Source organism: Anser cygnoides, chromosome Z (genome assembly GCF_040182565.1).
Source record: "Anser cygnoides isolate HZ-2024a breed goose chromosome Z, Taihu_goose_T2T_genome, whole genome shotgun sequence".
In the NCBI taxonomy this organism is placed as follows: Eukaryota; Metazoa; Chordata; class Aves; order Anseriformes; family Anatidae; genus Anser; species Anser cygnoides.
In genome coordinates this window covers 6812597-6833869 of record NC_089912.1, presented here as the reverse complement: position 1 = coordinate 6833869, position 21273 = coordinate 6812597, and the positions used below count along the sequence as shown (strand labels likewise).

The window sequence follows — 21273 nt, the reverse complement described above, 5'->3', positions numbered from 1 at the left end:
CATGCCTTAGTGAGCAAATTGAAACTAATGGCTTGATCTAGAAGCTTGAAAATTTTATGAAATTCAAGATAGAAAAGTGATTAATTTCATTTGAATTTCCTTTTCTCAGTACTTCTTATCAAATACTGCAAGAATAGTCCTCCGTGTTTTTCAGCGCGGTGAGCTTCAAATATAATATCAGGTTCTTTTTCTAAAGTGCAATATTATTTTTCAGTCATCACAAATAGACACATGAAAGATAATGATATCTCGTAGAATTATCTGTATGTTTATCTTTAATCTATATAGACTGAAAATGTGTGGATTTTATACAGTATTGTCTCAAAGAACTGTATCAGTGCATACAATTAATTGGACATAATTATAATTTATATATATATAATTAATTAGACAATGCAAACAGCAAACAAGAAAGCAATCTTTAGCTTGTGATGTAATTCCACTTCACTTTTGCTTAAGTACATGTTCATTTTGGATGCAGCTGATGATAAAGTGCACAGGTGTATAGCACAGAAATATATTAAAATAAGAAGATACTTAACAGAGATAAATTACATGCACTAGCTGATGGGCCAAATGGCCTATGAATTGAACTAATACTGTCCTATTGAATCTGTTTCTGTCTCCAAAATGCAAAATTGGTTTGGACTGGCATATACAAACTAAAGAGGATCCTATGCCACTTCCTAAGTCCAATGTGATAAGACTTATGCAGAGGAGGCAGAATTCAGCTTTGTCAACAAAGTTGCTTGATTTCTGGTAGTTGAATACGTAGCTTTTGTGGTTTCATTTTACATCTTATGTTTACTAGAATTCTAAGTACAAAAAAAAGAAACCAGTGTTTTAATACACAAGTCTTCCACAGATATGAATTTTGTGATGCCTATGGGGAAGTCTGTATCTCCAGCTTTTCTGCAAATTTAAAAGCTGAGTATCTGTCAGGTTGGAAGATTTGCTACAAATGAAACAAGTGACTCTTGCAAGTACTCTTGTAGAATGAATTAAGCTGGGCTACTGTATGTACCAATATTAATTTTTTAGTGCACAATACACCAAGATAGAAATGTATAAGCTTTTGAGCTTCTTCACTTAGTCGTTCTGTCCCCTTCCTCCTGCCCCCTCCCAACATTTGCACTCTTTGAGTATTTGTTCCACATACCCAGAGTGGTATATGTGCTATTTTAGTGAGATGCAAGTTGGTAAAATCAAAATCTGTTTTTACTAGAATGCTCCAAAGACATGTCCTTTTTTTTAAGGGTGATTTTATGGCAGAATTAAACTTTCTGCCTTTGTGGTTCCAGATATAAGAAGTTCGAGAAGAAAAGCTACTGCAAACAGATCTACAAGCATTTCTTTATCTGCAAGCAGATAAAGACACACTGTAAGATTTTAAAAAGATTATAGCATTTATTATGTACAGCAGTATAATTAATTTATGTTCTGCACATAGGCAAATTTGCACAAATTCTAGTGATTTCCTTAATGTACATTACTCTACCAAGAAATGAAGTAGATTACATATGACCCAAAGCACAAGAACAGTACAGGTATCTGAACACAGGAACAATGCATTTTAAACAAATAATTGATACAGTTGCCTTACAACTACTTGCTTATTTTACACAAAACCATTATTTGAATAATGATGCATTAGATATATGTGACTCTGCCCAAACTATGGTGAGAAGACACCTTTTTCAAGCAACATATTTAAAACATTTTGTGAGCTATTTCTTTTCACGAAGTGAAGGTCTATTCATATTTCGCTGAGAAGGTATGCAAGATGAACATTTTTCTTATATTTTTAACACACATACAAACACACACACACATATATATGTATAATGCAAATTGCCCAAGCAAATCTTTGCCATACTTCTGATGAGGAAGCATGATTTTAGGATATGAAGAAAAAATCAAAGACAGATCCAAAGTATTGATGTAAATGGTTATTCCTCACCAATTTCTCATATATGAGAGACAGTCATATCTTCTTGGAAACTTTCCAGCAGGGAGGTGTCCTAGTTCTTATATGGAGTTTCATGGAAGTGTTAAATCTGAGGTTTAACATTAACTTCCAGATTCTACCTCAAACTGAAAGCAACTCTAATGAAAGAGTTTTAAATAAAAGCTGTTTGTCTAAGTTTTTAGTCAGAAGATAATAATGGAACACTTTTAAAGTGCAGTAATGCAAAGTGTTCAGCTCGTAGCAGGCCCCCATCTTAGCTACCACTGTTTCCTGCCATTCGTCATCCATATCCCCTTCTCTGCATTCGTTCACCCCATTACTACAGCAGAATAGCTCATTTCATCTGTATCATGCTGTCCTGTGAAAACAGTTCACATTCTTTTTTTCTTACCCGGCACAACATAATGGCAATATTCAGAGAAGACTCGGCTGTCTCCCATTCAATCATCTAAAGCACATGACAACCAGCAAATACCACCCACTGATCAGACAAGCTACAAAAAAATCTAGCTCAGTCATGTTCTAGCAGCCATAGGAAGTAGTCTGTAAATGTTAAAAAAACAGGGATGTACCTTTCGACTCATCTGATCGATTGACCTATGAATGCTGAGTGTGTATGAGGAGGAAATATCACAGAAACTCATCAAATTCATGTGCTCTTGCTGTTGCCTCTTCTGCCCTTGCTCTCAGAGACGATACAGGGTTAGAAGGATGTCATGGTTTTCAGCTGGGATAGCATTAATTTTCTTTGTAGAGGCTTGTTTGAAGATGTAATTTGTATTTTTGACGAAAACAATGCTGATAACACACCGATGTTTTTAGTTGTCGCACAGCAGTGCCCACGCAGAGCAGAGGCCTTTCCACAGCTGCTCGTGCTGCCCCACCAGCGAGGAGTCTGGGGGTGCACAAGGAGCTGGGAGGGGACACAGCCAGGACAGCTGGCCCCGACTGGCCAAAGGGATGTCCCTTACCATGTGGCATCATGCTCAGTAAAAGCAGTGGAAAAGAAGGAGGGGTGTGTGTGTACATTCAGAGTGATGGCGTTTGTCTTCCCAACAAACTCTTAGGCGTGATGAGGCCTGCTTTCCTGGAAGTAGCTGAACACCTGCCTGCTGATGGAAAGCAGTGAATGAATTCCTTGTTTTCCTTTGCTTGCATGTGCAGCTTTTGATTTACCCAGTAAAATGTCTTCATCTCAGCCTATGAGTTCTCACACTTTTACCTTTCCGATTTCCTCCCCCATCGCACCTGGGGAGAGTGAGCAAGAGCTGCCACATAGTGGCACCTGCAGTACTATGTCCAACGTTGGTCCCCGCAGTACAAGAGGGACATAGACATTTTGGAGGCAGTCCACTGACATACTGGAGAAAGTCCATTGAAGAGCCATGAAGGTGATGAAGGTGATGAAGGGACTGGAACTGTCTCCTGTGTGGAAAGGCTGAAAGAGCTGGGACTATTTAGCCTAGAGAAGCTTACGGGATTGGGGAGGGTGAAAGGGAATGGAATTCATCAATGTACTTGAAGAGAGGGTGCAAAAATGGAGCCAGGCTCTTGTCAGTGGTGACCAGTACCAGGACAAGAGGCAGTGGGCACAAACTGGAGCACAGGAGGTTCCCCTGAGCACCAGGCAGCACTTCTGTGCTGTGTGTGTGGCTGAGCACTGGCACAGGCTGCCCAGAGACTCTGTGGGGTCTCCTCCTTGGGGATTTCCAAAAACCACCTGAACATGGGCCTGGGCACCCTGCTCTGGGTAGCCCTGCTGGAGAATGGGTGGGACGAGATGAGCTCCTGAGGGCCCTTCCCACCTTGGCCATTCGGTGATTCTGTGGTAACCTTCATGTTGCTATGATCAGAAACACAGGGGCAGACCTTCAGCTAAGCATGAAGGCTAGTTTCATTTCTTTGAACTAGCAAAATTTCAGAGTTTTATACTAAAATTAATGATGGTTACTGATCTCTGAGCTTCTTTTTAATCACCTGTGTCTTACTAGTTGTTGCCTATAAAAATATCGCATACTGCACTAATAAAAATTCATGGGGTCCTTAGCTGAATTTCTGTCTATTAAAGAGGAAGTAGAGAAGGAACAGAGCAGTGTGCTAGAAATAAAACCTGCCAAGGGAAATGACCAAAGAACAGACCTGCTCAGTTCTAAATTAAATTCTTTATATGTATTTATAAAATTTAACAAGATACTTCAGCTCCCTATTTGCCTTTTTAAGCAAAGCCCATTAACCTTCCATTTTCAGCAGGTTATTCATCATTTTAATACAGGCTAACACATTCATGGAAGAAAAATACCAAGGTCACTGTGAACTGAAAAACATTAAGTGAACATATGAACTATCTTCTACTTGGTGAAATAAAGGTAGTAATTTATCCTCTAAAAGCTTTTCTATGTAAAGACAATATCTTCTCGAGATATTTATTTTCTTTCTAGTTTGTCATTCATATTGCAATATGTACAGAAAAATGCACAACTTTCTAGCATATTTCATATTGCCTGTAGAAAAAAGATTGAACCTTACATATCAGATATTTTTAAAGCAATCTTCGTATTCTATCCCTATGGAGCAGTTAGCTATGATCAGTGTGGAAAGATGAAGTCTTCTATTATTACATTTGTTACTTGGATCCTACAGTGATTTTATTTCAGTAATTTGAGAACCTTCAGTCCCATCAGTTCAAACAAATATGTCATATTTGACAAATGAGGAAAGACAAGCTCATTCTTCCATCGTGTTTGAGAAAAGAACAGACCTTTAGCTGGAAAGATAGTAAACTGAACCATGTTAAAGAAATGAGCTTAAGTTCTACAGAATTATTAAATTTACTATTCATTATTTCATTTGATTGAATGTGCAGATGTAGCATACTTAATTAAAAATGGTTTCTGAGAACTGTGGTCGGATTTCGTTCAAATTTCTAGATGTGCCAATTATGATACTAAACTTTACACTGGCTTAAGTGTTTCTTTTTTTTTTTTTTTTTTTTTTTCTGAAATACAAATATTTCCTTTTAAACTTTGACGTATTTTCCTAAGGAAATTGAAATAGAAATTTTAAAGGCCAGAGTTTCTGGAGTAGTTCCTCCTAAAGACTTTTACAGAAAATCTATCTTTATGTTGTCAGGTATGAATTCTTCACTGACAATGCAATTGATTTACCTCCACTAATAGGGTGTGCTTTATGTGCAAGTTAAGCACACACAAAGTGAAATCACTGTAGTTACTCATGAGTTTTCAGGTAAGCTTAGGTTTAAAGTCAGGCCATACTTTAAAGTTTAGTTCATACTTATGCATTGTAGTAACTAAAACACAGATACCTGGCTGCTACCACAGAATTCACTTCCTTGGGGAGGAACCTAGGAAGTCTGTTAAGTGCTGAGTGAAATGAGCTCCTGGAGAGCTTAAACACCAGCATGGGAAAAGTCAGTATTTCTAAACTGCGTCCAGGTTAGCTTAAAAAGCAAAGCAAACAAACAAAAACTAAATCATACCAAAACAAACAAAAAAAAGCCCTTCCCCAAGATTTCTCTTCTGAAGACAGACTTTGAAATTGACTGTGACACAGGAACAAAGAAACACTGACCATGTTTTGAAAATAGATTGTTGCTTCAATTATAGCTTGAAGACAGTTGACTAGGAAGTAAAGGCTACGTTCAGGTTTCTCTATATTCTGCAGATGATTAAATTTACATTTCCTACCTTACATTTCCTACAGTCAAACCACAACTACAAAGCTAGCATGCATGCTTCTATTTGAGGCACAGTCACCATCCAACCTGGACTGAATTATGTGGTCAGAAACAGGGCAGGTAGGAGACTGGTTGACTCTATTACATACTAATTTGGAGAATCACTTTGCAGCAGAGTTTTGGTTTTTAGTCTTTGCTTTCTGGATTATATCTTTTCTTTTTTTTTTTTAAACAAAACAAAACAAACTCTATTTAATAAAACATGAGTAAAACCAGATATTGCACTAGCCAACATAACTAAAAATACATATTCCTAATTTTGGACTTTAACTGCTAAATACAACCACATGTCCTTTCCTAAAAAAATGTCAAAGAAAATATGCATTTTAGTCATGTAACTGTCATAATCAAATGTTTAGCTATTACTTCTAGTAATTTGAGTTATTTGGCAAGTTACGTGAAATCAACCTGACTTTTTGTGGCAAAGGGACCAATAAGCTTGATCAGCTGTTTTTGCCAGCGCAGCTTGCTTCTTGGCTGTAAATGCACACTAGTGCCTTGTTCCCGTCTCCTGCTTGCTTGTTCTTTGCGTAGCCCAAAATCCTAGTTCCCGCCACCTGAGCCCTTATTTTTGATCCAGGACTACCTCTTCCAGTACAGACTTCCTGAAGTTCCCTCCTGCCAACAGAAATTCTTTCTTTACTCTTTGATTTCATACTTATTCTGGCTTCCCTATCACATGTTGTCAGCTCATCTTGGATCAAACTCATATTTTAATCAGTCTTCTAGTTTCATAAAAAAAATTGGCCCATCTTAGCCACAGTGTCATGATTCAAGCTTCCACACTGGAAGCCAACTTGGCCCTTGTTAGGGGGCATTCATTAGGCATACCCCAGTTGTGCCTCAGTAAAACTGCAAATATTTTTTTTTCCATAGTGAAGTCAATTCAATATATAGAAAACAGAAGATAAACTGGGTATAACCTCTGTTATAACCTGGCTTCTATGAAGAACCACAACTATAAAATGATAAAGATCATGCTACAATATGAGAGGCTTAAAAGAACCAACCAACCAACCTTTTTTTTTTATTAACAAACAGAAAAATTACAAACTTCACTGGTTGAGTTCCAAAATAAAAGTGTGTTTCTAAATAACACTGTGCTCTGCAAGTTTCCAGATGTAAATACATTTGGAAATGTGTATGTAAATATATTTACATTTGGAAACTTGTAGAGAAACACAGTATGGAATAATTATCTTTTACCTGGACCTTAGTCTTAGCTTTACTTACAGTTACTTGATGGTTCTTGACAGATTTTTAAAAAGTATTCTCCATATACATTTTTTGGTTTGTTTCTTGCATATTGGTCCTGAAAGACTTAATTACATGCATAAGTGCTATAAGACCAAAAAAAAACAACAAAAAAAAAGTGGATGATCTTGCTTGCAGAACTGTGTAGTAGCCTGGTGTTTAAACATTAGGATTCAAGCACTCAGACTTTTCATTACTACTTTCATAACAAATACCATGAAAGTCATACTACGTACTCTTTCTTATTATTACAGATTTGTAACAATTTCTACAAGTGCCAACTTTTTTGATGTATTTCATGGAGAATCTGCATAGAAATGAATGAAATACTACCAGTTTTATTTGGCAAAGAATCTGATTCAAAAGATAATTTAGTATGACCATCTTAACAGAGAGGTACTTCGTTAAATCATATCAAATGAAAGATTATATCGATTCACATACAGAAGAACACGTCTAGCTTAAAAGTAGTAAAATATTTTATTTTTGGTAAAAATCTTTTTGGTTATTTTTTTTTATTATTATTTTGGTAAAATATTTACACTCCAAAATTGTCAACTGTTTTTTCTCATGTTCCTGTGGTTTATTAAACCAATCTTAAATTGTAGAGGTACAACATAATTTTTTCTATAAAGCTAGAAACTTCAAAAAAAATGTACTTAAAGATTCAGTGAGCATCACCAAAAACTTTGGAAGCACAGATAGATCACCTCCAACTTTTGGTCAAAAGATACTGAAGAGTAAGTAGTAAATACCACAATAACAGTTTTATTGTCAATTGTAGCATTAAGGTTTCTAACCTGTTTCTGAGGAAGTGTTTGGCTGTAATGTAAACAAAAAATGAACTATATCTTCAACTATAACAATTCCTTGATTTAATGAGAATAATATAAAACCAAACACTAGTAAATTACTGGTACAAGGCCGAGTTACACATTTCAAAAGAACAGAGTACCTTCCCATGAAATTTCAGATTTTTATACACAGTATTAAATCTGAACTAGATGTATTCAATCTGTATTCATCACAGAACAGACATCTGTTAAAATTTAGTGGTTTGATTGCTTTCTGGAAGCTAGTTTCCTGACCACAGAAGGCTCTGAAAACCTTGTGCCAAATAACCTGCAGGAAACTTCAACTGTAATGTCATACTGAAGTGATTCACTGTTCAGATATTCTTATTCTCAGATCTTCAAAAAGAGCAGAAAACAGCATTATGCTCGAGAACAAAAAAATACTAGCCTCTTGCTCCCCATCCTTAAAGGCAAAACTTTATGTTATCCCTACTGTCATGATTCTACAGTTTTCCTTCTCCTGCAAGTATTTGATATGACATATTATGGCAAATGTCCTCCAGAACAATCCATCACAGATCTCTTAATTAGGATTTTTCCTGAATTATCCACTACAATATATAGTATATAGTATCATATGTTTCTACTAAAGAGAGTAAGCCATGTAAGAAACTTACCTAAGTTTTGTTCTGAACTCAAAGGAGATACCCCACATAGGGAGGCCAAAGAAGTAAAAATAAAGTCTAGATATGTCAGAACTTTTGGATTGACTATATCAGGAACTTTGAGATAAACTTGTAACCAGCAATGTATATTAAGGTCCAATCATATAACAAAAACAATTTTGAGAAGAGTTTCGTTGCTAACATCTACAGTTCTGTCAGAAACTGCCTCTTAAGCATTCTCCTAATATAACGGCCTTGCTTTTCATGCTTTCCTTTCAAAGCAATTTTACATTCTGTTAGGCTTTAGATGAATTTCCACTTTTTTTCAGTGTGTCTTTATAACACGTTATCTTAGATAAAAAAGACATTACGCCACCTGTAAACACTGATTCTTTTCCTTACTTAGGAAAAAATCAAGTGTTATTTCCCCCATTAGAGGTCTCTGAAACAATTTTAGGTCAGCTTGTTTCAAGAAAATTGGAATATTTAGCTATAACTCTGACTTCTTTTTGATTTGTAGGGAAAACACAGTTTTTAGAGTGAAAATGAAAGGATATATATTTTTTTATGACATTTAAAAGCATGCAATGTAAGAACTTTATTTTTAAGAAAATACTATTTTTAACCATGAATAATTTATTTCTCCTGTAGTTCATCTAGCACCTATTCTACCTATTATTTACACCCCTGTTCATGGTAATGCTGTTACAGCATCAGTGAATGAGTGGTAGCATCTATTTGTAAAATCACACTTTAAGACAGATATATTTTATATATATATAGCTTTTTCTAGCTTTCTTCATGTTTTGTAATGGTACTTTCCCTCTGTTACCCTCATCTGAATAAATTTTTCCAAATTCAATTTAAAGTTCAAAATCATTTATGAGTGAATTTCTATACAAAAGTAACTATAACCACAGTTGTCATAATGCTAAAGATGAACTGTAGAAGAAGGAGAAGATTATCAAGAAAAAGACATAACAGAATATTTTGCAGGATACTATTATTTTTGGCATTTTGCATAGAAAAATACCGTTACTCAACTTATAAGAATATACATCAGATATCTCTGTGAATACTGCAACATTTATGCATCACACCAATATAAACAGATACAATATTTTATGTGTTTAGGTATATTTTACAAAGCACACAGGTGTTCCAAGAAGAGAGCAAATATTAATTTCAACATTTTTATACTCAAAAGTTTTTTGTTTGTTTGTTTGTTTGTTTTCTTAGAACTCCCTGGACACTATGTAAAAGGATGCTAAGATCACAGAATTAAGTTCATAAAAGTCAAGTAGGAGCTTCTAAAGTGAGTATAAAAGTATCTATTGACTTCAAACAATTTTATCAGCTCCTAAATATGGTAGGGCTCTACAGGAATCTTTGCCACAGTACATCTTGTTGCATTTCTGCCAATATCTGTGGATTTATTTTCATTTATATTTCCATGATACTTCTCTATCCATGTTTCTGTATTAAAATCCCCATAAAACAAGTTAAAAACAAAAACAAAAACGACAACAAAAGCAACCCCCCCCCAAAAAAACCAAAAACCTGACAATTGCTCTGATCACGCAACAAAATATGAATCAAATATGTTCCTACTGCTGTCTTGCAAAATTTTTACCTTTCAGTTGGAGCTACTAAAAAGCTATTAAAAATTTTCTCTATGCAGCCACACTTCCACCACAGGACTATGCCAGCACTTCCTGATCTTCTGTTTACCTGTTCAAATGCATACTTAATGGTTTTCCAGCTGAGGTAATTTAAATTTAATAGAATTTTGGAATGACATTCCCTGGACCTTTCCTATTAGTTTTAAGAGTTGGTGCTTTAAAAGTTTTTTATATAAAATAAAAAAGATTTTTCATATTTAATTATTTTTAATATATACTGGCATGGAAACCTTTATCCCATTAAGTAATTTATCATTTAATTTTACAGTGAAGAAGCATGTCTTTAAGGCAACAATTCCTTTCATTTCCAATGAACCTTATTAAAATAATTGGCTATTTATAACAAGCATCTGACAAACCATTTTAGCTATAGTTGAAGAAAAAAATCATACTGAAAAGTGAATCAAGTTGTGAATCAGTCTTTATTACAAGCAATGTTCCCAGATTGTCAGCTTCATGTGTAAAAAATTATCCAGCATTAGACTGTAACCTCTAACTGGATTATCTGTACAAATAAGTGTAGGGGGTCTCATGGCAAGAAGTCCAATTATTTTCAAAACAATTTTGAAACCAGATCAGTAAATGAACATATTTCCCTTCACATATCCCAAGACAAATGTGTTCTTTCAAAATGCAGTTGTTTATGCATTTCAGAATAGAGTGAATGTAAGGATACATCTTTTTTCACCTGAGCACAGTTATGGCATGTGTTTTGAAAAATGTTATTAGACTAACAAGTCCTGGAGGATATGATGATGGATGTTTGAAAACAACTAAAACAGATGGTTATATTTGTTCACATGTCTACATTAGATATACATGCAGTGAAGTGTACTGCTGTAGGGCCAATCTATAAACATCTCATTTCTGCACTCATAAAAAGTTGTCTGTGGGACATCAGTGCACTTACGTTGCATAACTGCACATAAAGGAGCCGCACAAAGGTCATTTCTACCCTTTATAAGGTATTAACCTTAAATCCACTTGTAAGGTATTAACCTTACAAATTCATACTCACAGTTACTCATAAGTGTATGTATGTTTTACTGGTTATTATTCTTATTGTTAGATTTAATCACAGAAACAATCTAACGCTATAAATAGGAGAAAGATCTTTTGGCATAGTTCTCTAATCTTTTTTCCCCTCTAGTGACTGTGGAGTACTACATTTTATTGCATTTAATATACATGGACACTTAATAGATCAAGAGCACGTTTATAAATCATTTATATGGAAGGTTAATAAATGAATGGATGATTTATTACAGGATTAACCAATTGCCATGGACACTAACAACTGTAACATATCAATATGTTTATTATAACTATACGGAAATCTTTAACCCTATAATGACTATAAACTTCCTTACAGCAGAAAAAGCAAGAGGAAGGACCTGTGCAACTACAGGAAAGTCAACCTGTCTTCAGTTCAGTCCCAGAACTTCCCACTTGAGGGAACTTAGTTGAAAAAATCATCCTGAAAAGCATTTCCAGGTAGATGAAGGACAAGAAGGCCATGCAATGCAGACATCACAGATTTATGAGGAGGAAATCATACTTGACCAACCAGGTATTGCCTTATACAATGATGACACTGGTGTGGTGGACACAAGGTAGATGTTGTTTACCTCAGCTTTATTAAGGCTTTTAATGCTGTGTCCCATAAGGTCCTTATATAGAAGCTGACAGTGTACACTTTAGGTAAGGGGACAGTGAGGTGGACTGAAAATCAGCTAAATGGCCAGGCCCTGAGGGTTGTGATCAGTGGCACAAAGTCTACCTGGAGGCAAGTCACTGGTGGTGTACCTGGGAGCTTACTACTGGGTCCAACACCGTTCAAGGCCTTTGTTAGTGACCCAGGTGTTGTGTCCCAGTGCACCCTCAACAAATTGGTGGCTAACAGAGAACGGGGAACAGTGACTGCTCCACACGGCGGGTGTGCTGCCATGCAGAGGGCCTGGACAGGCTGGGGAATTGGGCTGCCAGGGATCCTGTGAGGTTCCACAAGTGAACCAGCAGGTCTGGGCCTTGGAGACAAAGAGTCCCATGCACCACCACTACGTGCCAGGGGCCAACCAGCTGGAAAGCAGCTGTGTGTGCAAAGAAAGGCTTTGGGGTGCTGGTGGACACAAGCTGACCATGCCAGCAGCACACCTTCATGGCAAAGGAGGCCAGCGGCTGCCTGGGCTGAATTAGGAGGAGTGCTGTCAGCAGATCAAGGAAGGTGATCCTTCCCTCTGCTCTGCACTGGTAAGACATACCTGCAGTGCTGTGTCCAGTTCTGGGCTCCCCATTACAAAAAAGACATGGACATGCTGGAGAGAGATCTGGGGAGATATAAAAACCTGCTCCTGAAGCAAAGCACTCTGGTTGTCCCTGCATGAGCAGGGGGGTTGAAGAGGTGATCTCCGGAGGTCCCTTCCAACCTATGATTCTGTTATATGTACACATAAAGTATACATGATATCTATGTAGAATGTATTATCTGTGGCAAATTCACAGCACTATTAACGACTTACCCATCATTTTATGTTTTTGACTACAGAAATTTCCTTTCTTCCTCTGCCAAGGTGTAAAAGAAAACCTGATCTCCTTCCCCACAAAGGATGCAATATGTGTGTGAAGCAGTTTCCTCACATCATCAATGACTGTCTAGTATACGAAGGGAAGTATTTTTCCAGTGACTTCTGTCTCCACCTTACTGACAGCACTATTATCTCAGGGCACATACACCCTTGTTGTTCTTCGTGATTCACAGCGCTGTTACGTCCTGCAACTAAAAACACCTCTCAGAACTGGAACTTGTATTTATGGCAGCTGGGCCAGGCAACGTCACCTTTGTTTGATGCTCACATCAAATAAGACCTATCCAAATAAGTTAATGCATTTCCAAGTCTATGTTCAGCAGCCTTCCAATTTATAGATATCATCTGCACAGAACTTAGGGCCATGGGTGGTATGATCCCTGTAAAACATCTCTATTTTTGCTGAGAAATGGAAGGAGGCTTTTTCTCTGATAGGGCACTGAAATAATGAAGTCAGATACAAATACTGTTTTCACCTTTAACTTTTTTCCTCATTTTGATGTATGTCTTCTCCTGCAGTGTTATTTTGATGCTGCTTTCATACTAAGTATGATTGACAAAGAAAATAGAATGGATGAGAAAAGAGCAGATGAATTCTCCTCTAACAATGAAAACTACTGATATTTTCTAATTATTTTAATTAAACTCTAAAAACTGCATGAGAGTAATAATTGTATGCATATACAGCAAATAGCATTAAATACAAGAAAGGATCAAATAGAACACATTTTCAGAACCAGATGCCTTATTGACTTGTGTTGAGGATAAAATGAAATCTGACAAGATTACAAAACTTATCTATTATTTGCAGGAAAACAGCAATTTAAGTTCTCTTTTATGGTGCAGAGCATGCACATCTGGACCATGCAACATCGATTAACATCCAATCCTTTCTAGTAAGAAGGCAATTGCTGAATGCTATCATTTTTGCTCATTCATACCAAAGCACAGATAGCAGCAAAAGTCCTTCTGAGATGATAAGTAACTATTGACACTCAGAGTCGCAGAAGATCTGAGCACTTGGCTGGAAAAGTATTGCTGTGAGAACTAATAAACTCCTCTGGTAAGCCTGAGGAGTATCTATTTTATTAACAGCAGTGACCAAAAAGGTGTGCATCAGTTACAGCACTTATCTAATCTGATGGAAATGGAGAGCTGGCAATTCCACCTCTTAAACACATTCCTGTGTCCCCACTTCTCTAGGACCTGGCTGATGTGTGGCTACATGGGGAGTCAACTCAGTGATCTGATCCCACCAAAAGTCCCTTCTTGTGGTTGGTTTGTACGCTTCTGAACGAGCCTGGTGAGATGATTCATACTGAAGGTAGGCTGCTGAATCTGATGGGGATATATTCTCAGGGATGATGAGCACCATCACCTTTGGTAGTATCAAGCAGTCACACAAAAGGATTAAAAAAAAAAAATCAGGCCAGATTTCAGATCGTGAGACTACAGAAGCTCATGTGCCTCTCATGTCATCAGACATTAAGAAGTCATAAAGAAGGGTGAGAAACATGATCTATTCATTGTTTTCAGTGCACCTGAAAAACAAACAAAAAACAGGCACAGACAGCTTATGTCTGTTTTTGAAATTAGAGTGGTCTTACAGAACTGTATTCATAGAGTGTGATGATTAGAGTGGAAGGCACAGTACCTGTATTACCTATATCTCAGGGATATTTTTTCTGCACAAGATCTAGGCTGGTTGGGTGGACTGAATGCCTATTTACTCACTGAAGTGTTTTGTGTCAATTCCTAGTGTGCAACATGGGAATTTAGAATACCAGACTATTGTCTTTTAGATTGTATTCATCTCAAAGGGAACCAGTTATTGTGCTCTGAGACCACTCTGTCACATGAAGCAAAGCATACCAAGTGGAGATGATCAAGAGATCTTTAAAAAAAAAAAAAGCACTCCTCAACTAAAACACTCATCTAGATGCCCTACAGAAAAAATAGTCTGTTATTTAACACATCAGAATAAACGCAAGATAGAATATCCTGCGTATTCATATGCTAATGTGATGGCACCATTAGTTTTGCTTGAGATATCTTATGAATACAAAGGGAATACATCTGTAATGCAAAATGGTATATGCTATTAGAATATTATCTCATTATATTGCACTTCAAGTCCAAGTACTGTGGGTTTTTTTTCAAGTTTTGAACACACAGGTAATGGGCTTGACTATATCCTTCTTTCCCTCTGTATATCACTTACTTACAAATAAACTCACTGACCTCAAAAGTGTATTCACATGAGTAAGTACTACTTAAAACTTCAAAAGAGTAGATAGCGCTCTTTGCCTTCTTCAAACTGTTCATTGGGTCTGTTGTATAAAAACACCTGAGGACTGGGTCCTTCTTTTTTTTTTTTTTTTTGTCTTAATTTTAATTTCTAGCAAAATCCTTTGAAGAGCCACGGGAATTGTTCAAGTGCCGAACATTAAAGTCAGTTATATAACTAGTTCAATGAACAATGGAAATACTAATATTCTACATAGAGAACTGCACAGCCATTTGCCAGCAAGAGTTCAAAACACATACACAGTATTTTCGTTCTGCATCCCTGATACACCCATATACACAGATGGTTCAGAACAGTATTTCTTACAGCAGGAGAACAATAATAAGAAAAAAAAAAAAAAAAACAAGAGAAACATTTAAATGATAAAACTTATCTTTTTTTTTCTAACAGCTGCTTCCTACACAGATGGATCAGACTGTGCCACTGTGTGACAAAATTCTAAATGATAAGTTTTGTCTCATTAAATAATGAGATTTCATTTCAAGGTTTCATTTATCTTCATTATCTTCCTCACATAAATGTCCTGGTACCTCTGTAACGAATCTGCAATCCCCCCTTTAAAACTCTAAGCATAGCTGTGTCGATCCTAAAACATCACAATCGCTGAAATTGTCTTATAATTTCCTCTGCCTACCTAAATGGGCATAAAAATTGGGGAGAAGGAACAGAGAACAAATGATATGCTCAGCTGCAGGTTTCTTGTGTTTTTCCTCTGACCTTCTGTAACTGTTGTCTTTCATCTGCATCATCTAACAGGTCAGAGTTGCAGATATATTGTACAATAATAATTCTCTATAGATGTAATAATATGGTTAACACCCTGTCTTAAGAGCTTGATCTTGATGCAGTTTCTTGAAGAAAAATTGTGAAAATGACAGTTTGGGAACAGCCCAGTGTTATAAGTCACTTATCATTTCAAGGCTGCATCAAAGAACACATGTTCAAAGCTTTCAGAAAAGGGCTTATGACTGTGCAGAAAGCCATGGATACTGCTCTCAGTAATAACCATTCTCTCACAGTTAGAAAGATGGGGTAGTACCAACAGACGGTAAGCAGGCTTATTCACAAAGTATACTACTTGACAAACTGACAAACATGAAGGTAAGAACTTGCAATCACTGAAATTAATTTGTAGTGGTAAAGCTATTTATAAGACCACACTAACAAACAAGGTGTGGTTAGCTTTTCTAATCACTATTTTTCCATTTAAATATGTTTTCCTTATGACAGTCTTACTATGCCAAATACTTGCTAAGATAGCATTTTGAGCATTCCCATGAAGAAGACAAAGACTGAACAAAATGAACTTGGACAATGGTCACACTTCTGGAAAGCTGTCTAAATCATCATATTGAATTTTGGAAATATGAAAAGTGAAGCGTTAAAAATGCAGATTTTCTCCACTTAAGTTCTGAAAATGGAAGGAAAGAATAGAGTTTATCTACTACAACATGACCTTCTCCAGTGAAGACAACTTCTGTACCACTTTGTGTAACAACAGAAATGAACGTGTATTTTTTTGTAAGTGTGAAAGAGAACCCAAGAAAGAACAACACAAAATAATAAAATGACACTGAGGTCCTAGATAACAGCTTTTTTTTGTTTGTTTGTTTGAATGCATAAACTTGAAGAAAACTGAAAATATTTATATTTATTGCATGGAATAATGCAGTAGTAAATCATAAAGACTGAGCATAACATATCTAGAGATACCAGATTCACTTTTACTCTTATCCAAGAAAAATTTCTGTTGAAGTAAATTGAAGTTCAAATGATGAGTGCACAATCACGCCTTTATATGAAATCTGTTTAAGCATGAGACATTTAAGAAATACTAAACTCCAAACACTGGTATGGTAGCTTTAGAAAAAAAAAACAACACAAAAGTAGGAGTGGAAGAGGCCAGATTAATCGCAGCGTCCAGTTCCCCTTCTGCTACTGAAGAGCTTCCTACAATTCCTCAAGCTACTCTCCATTTTGATGTAATGCTTCTCTGTTACAAAAGGACTACAACAGCTTATATAAACATAATACACTCCTCCACATTCTCATTTCCAAACCACATTAAGACCACTTACACATTGCTTTCAAAAGAGCAGTCTAGTTACTGAACATCTAAAAGGAAATCTTTTGTTGTTGTTGTTGTTATTAAATGTGTTTGCATGCAGTGTTAGCAAAACTCATTGCTAATATTTTCTGTAGTGCATTCAGGAATATAAACAGTTATTCTCATTCTGAAAAAGCATATTATACTTTTTATATTAAGAGGGAATGTGTAAAGCTGACATGACAATTCTATTATTGAATTAAAAGAGTTCATTTTTAATTCAGTATTCATTATTAATTCAAATATAAAGAGGAATGTGCAAAATATTTTTCTTACACTATCTTTTTAAAGCAGAACATGAACAAATAAAATTCCTTCAGCAGTCAAACGGCAACACATATATTTTCTGAGCATTAATTTATTTCCATGGTAAACTAATACTACTGATCCTTAAGAAAGACAGTAATTAAGGGAAGAGATATTTGCCCTCCTACAAAAGATTCCTATAATGGCTATTGACAGTTGAAGTGACTTTTATAACATAAAGCACACTTTTTATTTTTTTTTAAATACCAATCATTGCACAGTTCAGTCAGTCTACAGGTCATAAGAAACCCACCCCTCTGTTCAGTATCCTATAAAATCCAAAAGCAATCGGGAAGATCTCCTTTCCTCCCACTATGACATTTTATGAAAGAAACTTAGACATCAAAGTAGAGCATTTAATAAAAGCCTCAGCTCAACATCCAGCTCTGGTTAAAACAGGAAAAAATGAAAAGAAACATCCAACAAAATGCTGCATAAAGAATATAGAAAATGGTGTAAGGATCTTCTACCAAATAAATGGTACAGCTTTGTCTTCTGTACGAGTCACTGTCCCACTAAAATATACCGCACAACAAAGATAGTTTTGAGAAAGCCACTGAGAAACCATTAAAAGTCTTGGAAAAGCTCTAATGTGAAAAAGAAAAGGAAAAAAATTAAGCTGTTTGTAGAGGAAAAAGTGAGATGGAAACATGACAAACATATGCAAAATACTAAGTGGCATACAGAAAGCACTAAGAAGCTTCTTTTCTTCTAGTCATATAATGAACAAAGAAAGAGACAGTTTAAGATGCTGAAAGACATCAAATTTGAAATTGAAAAGGGATTTTTTTTCAATATACTGTGTAATTAGACTATGAACTCAATGCATCAGGCAATTGTTGAGGCCAGATATTTAACGAGAATAAGAAAATATATTACAAGTTTGTACAAATAAGAAGAATAAGCAGTGCTGTATAACCAAAGATAACAGGAATTAAACAAAATTGGAAGGGATATTATACTTCCTACCTGAGATTTTAAGCCGATCTCTAGCTATTACAGAACAAACTAAAATCCTTAAGGGGACAAATTATGCCCTCTTCTCATGGTGGGTGTGTCCTAAGACTTTCTGTGAAGTGTTGGCCTATTTCCTTCCAAGTACTAGGTGACTAAGTAGACTACCCAAACAAAAATATTTATTTGGATTTAAAGCAAAACAAAACCCCAAGTTCCAACAGCCCCCAAATTATTGTCACTCTTGTTCAATCTCACCACTTATTGTAAGAAGATGCATCATCAAATCTTCCTCTGTTCTCATTTGACAACCTCATCAATTTGTACCTCAATTAACAGAATTTGCTTTTCTGGGCAGTTTCACACAGAAGTTTTCCTGGACTTCTATAACTGTGACAAACATCTGCTTCATTGCTGCTCCTACACCTGGTGTATGGTTATGCCTTTATTATGTTCTACAGTTTGCCCTATTATGGTTTCCATTTTAGGAATAATGTTTGATTGACTTTTCTTCTGACTGTATTTGTTGGCTATTGGCTTTTTTTCTTCTTTGTTGGTGATCTCTTATAGACATCTTTCAAACTACTTGTTTTCTTTTACATTTCAATTAAGCAAAATTCTAGAAGGTTACCAAATGAGTAACAGTCTGTCTGCCCTTTTTCATTTCTTATCTAAGCAATTAATTAGACATGGGAATAGTTTTCAGAATTCAGGTAAACAATGCTTATATGAATCTGTTCCCTAGGACACCTACAAGTAACTTGCTATTACTATACCTTATAGCTTATTATTACTACTTTATATAATTTAATATTAATATAATTGTTAAAACGATACAAATAGCTAATTACAACAACAACTAAAACAACCAACACAAAGTAAAAAGAAACACCTGGGTTACATTTAGAACTCCCTAAGCCTAAACATACGTTGCAGGAGAAGCCATAGTGAGTGTTCATCACCAGAAGCATGGGGTGAACATCTGGTTCAGTGTATCTGCATCTACCCTACTATATTAAATTTGTCCACATGGCTCAGGGGCCTGCTGGCTTAGAAAAACTGCATCTGTGTGAGATGCACTTGGTTTTAGCCTCCAAAGCAAGATAACTGCATACAACCCTCCCGTGGAGAATGTTTTCTGGACTGCTCTACCACCAAATTGCAGCTGGAAATGGTTTAGCAGGAGTGCTTGCTCATTGTAACAAAATCCATGCCACATCCTCCTCACATACAATAGCTCCTAGTAGATGTAATAGTTCCTAGATTTGAATTTTCTGCTGAAGCTTTAGTTTATACATCATCTCAACTAGGTCAGAAATTCATGGAGATTGGCTGTTCCATTTCCCGTCCTGCATGTATAAGCCACTACCCTACTTGTAGTTCAGATGATACCTCAACATACTATTAAAATGTGAGCTGATGCTCTGCCATGTGGCCTCCCCTTCATGCAGTTTTTCAATACATTAATATGGCAGCTTGAAATGCCACAGACCTTCCATGCTGTGGAGGTAGAAAGCAGAGAATGCTGGAAAAACACTAGGAAGACATTGCTTACATTATCAAATGTATTTGTTTAATAAGCCTTAATCCTCTTGGAGTGCAGGGCATTTAGTTATGTCTGGCAGTGTTAATGATGCTCAGAATATAAAATCACTTCCAAACCAAAACCTTAAATCTGAACTCTTTCGTGTTTCCAGTTTGATTTTTTTCTGGTTGGATCTTTCCGTCATTTCAGTTATTTGAGTGCCAGCCAGAAACACACACTTCGACATATATTGTTGATAATGCCTGAGATTTGTATTTTTTTTCAGCAGGCAATCTTTATCTGATAATCACAATAATGCATATTATCGGTATCTCCCAGTCTATGGATTTTTGTTTTCTTTTGTGGAAAATCCATCCATCTCATGCCTCCAGGGTATTTCCATGGATTTTGACTTGTTCTGCAGAAAACTGTACTTTTAGCCTGCTTTAGTGGGTGAGAATATAATCCCTCTATATGTAGATGAAGGCATTAATTATCTGAACAGCAGCTATTTGTCCAGCATTTTCATCTGTCATGCTGAAGAGTGATTAGTGAAATTGACAATGATTTAACAATGGATGCTGGTTCATGAATAGCAGTACTTCTTCAGGCCTTTTTCAATAAAAAATTGGAAAGATCAATCAAGATTGACTTTCTTGAAATCCATGGTTTAAAAAAGGGAATTATAGTGCATCAAATCATTGCATGCTTCTTTCTAATGAATGAGAAGGCCATAGAATAGAATAGAATAGAATAGAATAGAATAGAATAGAATAGAATAGAATAGAATAGAATAGAATAGAATAGAATAGAATAGAATAGAATAGAATAGAATAGAATAGAATAGAAAAGAATAGAAAAGAAAAGAAAAGAAAAGAATAGAATAGAATAGAATAGAATAGAATAGAATAGAATAGAATAGAATAGAATAGAATAGAATAGAATAGAATAGAATAGAATAGAATAGAATAGAATAGAATAGAATAGAATAGAATAGAATAGAATAGAATAGAATAGAATAGAATAGAAATTCAGTTGCAAGTGACCTACAGAGATCACCAAGTCCAACTGCCTGACCACTTCAGGACTAATCAAAAGTTAAAGTGTATTTACACAATGTGGCATTTTCACACTGACGGCTAGCTAAACTCCACCACACCACTCTCTCACTCCCCTTCCTAAAAGGAACTGAAAGAGAAAATGTGATGAAAGAGGGCTTAAGGGCTGAGATATGGACAGGGAGATCACTCACCAATTACCATCGCAGGTAAAGCAGACTCACCATAAGAGAGATTAATGTAATGTATTGCATATTGCTAACAGACTAGAGCAGTAAGAACTAAAAGCAAACTCCATCCACCCTTTTCTGC

At 35.9% G+C, this 21273-nt stretch overlaps 1 protein-coding gene across 2 annotated transcripts in view; it reads right to left on the bottom strand.

The window, feature by feature from the left end:
• Window positions 1–21273, bottom strand: part of EDIL3 (EGF like repeats and discoidin domains 3) — a 270841-nt gene that overhangs the window by 102334 nt on the left and 147234 nt on the right. The gene's annotated exons all lie outside the window — the stretch shown is intronic.